Here is a 5,499-nt window from a genome sequence, read left to right on the forward strand (position 1 = left end):
TAGTCTGAGAGGGCTCTCTCATAGGTTATTGATATTGAACAAGATGGCTAACTCTTACAAGACACATGAAAAATAAGCTGGCTGGACAGAATTGCTTCCCATTGGGCTTATGGAGTCTCATACATTTCAGTAAACAAAAGCACTGTCTTTTCATGGAAGTCAAGGCTCTTTACATCAGATGTTCAAACATACTTTACAAAACCACAGCTTGCCAAGCATACAGGAAGTCAGAGCATTAAACATGAATTCTGAGTGATTATGCTGTAACAATACTGTAAAAAGAACACTAAGAGAATATACCACCATACATTTGAACAATATGATCTATTGAGAATCTTGAGAAGAAACAACAGCTGTTTTTCTATTACTGTAATCTGCTTCACATAAACCAAAACAGTCTTTTCTAAAAACATCCAACCCTTTGTTTATTTCTCTTTCAGCTATTTATAAAGTTCTCCTACTTGACTCCGATTCCTCTGAGGGGAATTCGAAGTCCTTTCCTAATGACACCTATTCACTTTTAAACTAACTAATAAAAGCCACTTTCCTACTAATTGACAGCTCTGGACTCCTAAAACAATTAAAACTCTAATTCTACATCATGCTGGAAAAAGCATTTATTACAACCAAGCTTCACTCTCTGCCAAGTGGATTACTATAGCGGTAGCTTTGATGGCCTTAATTACAATGAACTTCATTCTTTGACATCTGCTTACTTTCTGGCGGTGGCTGTGATGAAACTTTAATGCTCCATGTTTGTCTTTAATGACATATCTTTCTGTTACCCTGAAACATAGGCCCCTGTTTGTCGGTCTTTGATTTGCCTCAACATATTCGAATCCTAAGGAGTATGCTTTTATCCTTTAATAAAAAGAGCGGGCTGCCACGTCCTTAATGTGCTGTAGGCTGTAATGATGGACATGTGTCTCACTTTTTTTAAAATTCCCGCTTGTATACCAAACTGCCTGTTTATGTTAAAAACACCACCTACAGCAGTTTTGTAGTGCGCTACGAAACTGCTGTGTAATTTTAAAAAAAAACACAGTTTTTCTCTAAACTCCTCACAAAATTGAATAGCTGTTGTTTGTTAGGCTTCACAGTTCACCATTTGAAGGATATTGCCATCGTAGACAAACCCACTGGTTGCAGCTGTTGCTATTGGTCATTATGGAAAAACTACCCTGTTGGTGGCTTCCTTTAGATTCTTGTCAAAATATGGGTATGGATTTGGATCACAGTATGCTGGAAGCTTTTCAAACTTCAAGAGAAGATGACGGAAACGTGATTCAAACCACCCTCTCCAACTCTGAAAATCATCTTCATCTGAAGCTGTAACATGGATTTGAATGAAAAAATCATAACTAGAGCAGAAAGGAAACTGTTCAAAGAGTACATTCCAGTCACCACTATTTGGCAAGGTGCTCCAATTTAACTCCATTTTCATTATTGCATCCCAGCCACGTGAAAATTCTGACTTGAGTCTTTGTAGGGTGCTTCTTGTAACATTGTAACTGCGGCAACTATAGGGGTACACTGGTATGATAATTGGTATATGGTGATGTCTATCTGATCCATCAGAATAATCAGGCTGGGTCTCCACCAATGTCACTGGAGTTGGCCACTGCCAATGTGCATATATCCAAAAGAATCTTGAAACCAGCATACTGACGGTGGCATTTGGAAACATTTGGCAAACCCGTGCAACAAGCACAGCCCAGTGTATTCCTTCAGGAAACCCGAAAGTATGTGAATATATTCCTCTCCTCTTTGCCCAAAACTTGATACATCTCAGGGTGGAACGGAAGTTCTCAATCTTGGGTACTAGCTGAAGGATCCGTGCTGTAACTCTGCATCCATTCAAACTTTTGACAGTTGTATCATCAATATTCTCAAGCAATTTTTCATCGAGAATATCCATATCTTCTGGAATTGTTCTCAGACTCATTTGTCTTCTGACATGCTTCTTGCAAAGCTTGAAATGTCTTGAAGTTCTTTTTCAGTAGTGATAAGATAGCCTTTTGCCTAAAGATCGCCCCTAAAGTCTTATTTTTACAATTAAAACAGAGACGGACCATGCCATCCCATTCCTTGAAACTAATTGGAGGAAGAGGATTACAGGGTTCAATAAGTACAACCGAGGAGTCAACCTTTGGAGGAGGCCTGAAATTGTTCTTGCCAACTTTGAAGAGATGTGAAACACGAGCTAGCAATTTAGTATTCACTGAAAGCCGGCAATACAAATTATCTCCTGGATTTGCAACAAGTCTCATAGCAAACTCTCTTTGGAACATGATAATGGCACATCTAAAAATTGGTCTGTGTGATAACAATTTAAATGTAAACGGAGAAGATATCTGGTAAGGAATATTTGCTACACACACACATCGAAATAAGGCAGTTCACATTTGAGAACATCTCCTTGAATGGCCTGCAGCCGAATGGCACTGCTTGTGCCTTGTACCCTGCGCTGCAATTCCAACACCATACGAGGATCCAAACCAATTGCTATTACCTTCTTGGCTACCTCTGATACCTAGTTCTGCGTTTTCTCTGATACCCACGGTTCAGAATAAAAATACAATCAATACCTTATCACACTGTGCATCAACTGAACATATTGACTGTAACAAATACCCATTATTATTGTACACAATTTTGAGATGACAAATACGGTTCTGTTGGTTCCGAAGACTAAAGTTGCAGGCCCTTGCTTATGCGCTCCCAATGCACTTATGATATTTCCAAGTGCCAATAAACCCTTGTTAATGTGAACACCTTCTTTGAAACGGAGACCATCCGCACCTGTCTTCTTGGCTCGTTCAGAACCTGCAAGATCCACTAAGTGAAGCTTTGCACATAGAAAATCTTCACACCGATCTTCTGCAGTACCTGGATCACCACTTAATGCCGCATCCCATTTCCTCGTATTCACCATGTTGATTGTAAAGATAGCATGAGAACGACTGGATTGATTATTCATGTTAGTGCTTCCAGTAGCTCGACACAACGACCCTTGAGCTAAAACAGAAGCCATTTCTTCTTGAGCGGTGACATCTATCTCTGTTACACCTGTAAGATTTATTCCACCATTAGCTGTTTCCCGAATTTGTATGGGTGACTTTACATGGAGTGTTGGCTTTCCACTACCCGGACCATCTAGCTTCGCTGCAGCTGGAGGATTTGGGTCAAGTAGATCATGCACTTCTTCTTTCAGAATCAATCATTACAGTTCTGCTGTTTCCTCCAAGAGAATCCTATCTCCTCCAGCGCCATTTGTATTATCACTTATGTTGGTGCCAGACAAACGAGCTGGAATGGCGGTTCCTATTGAAAGTGCATTATGTTCACCTCATAACCACCGCAAATTTTGCTTGTACAACTGTCAACCATCTCTTTGCAAGCACCCATATTATGACAGGTTGCATTACCGCCAACTTGGAACATGAGTGATACAGAAGGGCAACTCATTTCCATTCCTTACACATAATGATATTCCCCCGGTACCTTTAGCAAAAAATGTTAGCTGAATGCTCTTCTTTTCCTGAGCTCCACTGGGCATTTTTTCCTGCTGTTTCCAACAGTGTATGTACAGTGCGTGGTAGAACATGTGGAGGTAAAGAGGTTGTCACAAGTGTAGTTTTTCGCCTTTTACAAGTTGCTAAAACTGTAGGAACATGTTTCTGGAAAGAGAAAAGCAAGCTGGATCTTTTTCAAGATTGAGAAGTTCAAATGACACATATGATGACTGTATAAAAATCAATCTTTGAACATTGAGAAGTTCAAATGACACATTTGATGACTGTATAAAAATCAATCTTTGAACATGAAGTCTTACTCCTGTGTAGCAGTTATCAACAATTTTGCAAATGTCTTGATCTAGCTTTGCTACATCTACCGGAATTGTAAGGTCAATCTCCTTGAGACCGAAGTAAAGAGCATTCACCGAAGTATTGGGTAAAACATCACCAGGATTTACCATAATGCCCTCAGCCACAAAAGAAGTAATTATTAAACATGTTTCCTCTTGAAGATTAATCTTAATGAGCTGCAACTGAACAACTGTTTGTGATGGACCAAGAAGGCTCTGGTGTGGCTCTAAACACTGCAGTGTCAATAGTAGTAAGCACCATTCGGGCAGGAACCTTATCATCAAAATTTAGTATATGAACCTTCTGCTGAAAGCTCGAGCCAATCCCCAATTTCGTAGCGCGCTACGAAACCGCCTAAACATGTAGCGCTGCGAAGCTGCTAAAAGAATTCTGGCGCTGCGAAAACACCCTGTCTTTAAGCTAGGCTAAAAATTTTTGGCAACAGCATTTTCAGTGATAACAGTGGCTCCACTTGGGATAGTGTGCCCTTGTGGTACAATGAGAACTCGCAGGTCCAGTGCCTTACCCATTTATGACAAACAGAAATTTGCTTAACAAGCATGACTGTAGGAGAAAGAAAGCTACATCTACTGAAAAATGCTCAGTTGACCTTGAGCTTATTTGTATTTACCTATACCTACCTACCCTAACAATTTCAACTTCCTTCTGCTCAATCAATATGAAATTTCCAATGTAGCCAATCATTTACCTTATCTGACATTTGAGTCCTTTGGCTGCATCGGAGTTCAGAGCTACAATGGTATTGTGATGACCGCTGCCACTGGAATTGTCTCGGATCTTTATAAGTAAACTGAAACATTGGAGAGTAAAACTCTTCCATGTAATCAGCTATAGGATCCCAGAATACACGATCAGCTTGATTTTTCTTGTAACTTTCTGGCTGTGCAAACTGATCTACAACAGCAGTGTGCATCTCCTCAAGCGTAAAAGAAAAAGGAACCAGCATTCTTTCCTTGTGTTCTGTCACAGAAAGCTTCTGAAAATAATGATCATGATCATGAAAACTATATGCCTGAATTTGACCTTCTAAACCTTCAATGTCTTTCTCAATGTCTTTGGCAAATTCATCAAAAAATTTCATCTTATCCTCTACCTTGCAGTCAAAGGATTTTAAATATGAGGACAAGGACAAAGAAAAATATTCATTTGTTTCTTCTTTGCTATAATCATTATTCCATTGTTTAAAATCTGCAACTGAGGGAGAGTCTGCCACCAACTCTGACCTATCTATCCATTCCTCCAAAAACATGAGCCAAAGGTCTTGAAATGACTTAATGGATTTGACAGGAAAGTTTTCCACCCATTGTTTGCATTTCCCTTGAAGTGAATCATAGAATAACCTTATGCAAACATCCTCATGTTTAACTCTAAGAAGCTCAGCAAAATGACAGAAATCTGAGATATGCTTCAGAGTTAAACTCAAATCTTTTCCATTAAATTTGGGACCATTCCTTAGAAAATATGCATCCTTGGGAAAATGATTTGGGAAACCATGAATTCCTGAGAAATCTATGCATGCATACCTTGAACTAAGAATGGCAGCTTCTGGGTCCTTCATAACTCCAGTGGAATCACCATGAATGTATGAACTTTGAATTCTTCAACAATG

At 39.4% G+C, this 5,499-nt stretch overlaps 1 pseudogene; it reads right to left on the reverse strand.

Annotated features, from left to right (window-relative positions):
• Positions 1–1,165: 1,165 nt before the first annotated feature.
• On the reverse strand, positions 1,166–3,273 carry LOC149262920 (uncharacterized; annotated as a pseudogene).
• Between the last annotated feature and the right edge of the window lie 2,226 nt (positions 3,274–5,499).

This window comes from Pinus tabuliformis, chromosome 6 (genome assembly GCF_031772625.1).
Source record: "Pinus tabuliformis cultivar Carrire ecotype Pingquan chromosome 6, CPIR1, whole genome shotgun sequence".
Taxonomy (NCBI): Eukaryota; Viridiplantae; Streptophyta; class Pinopsida; order Pinales; family Pinaceae; genus Pinus; species Pinus tabuliformis.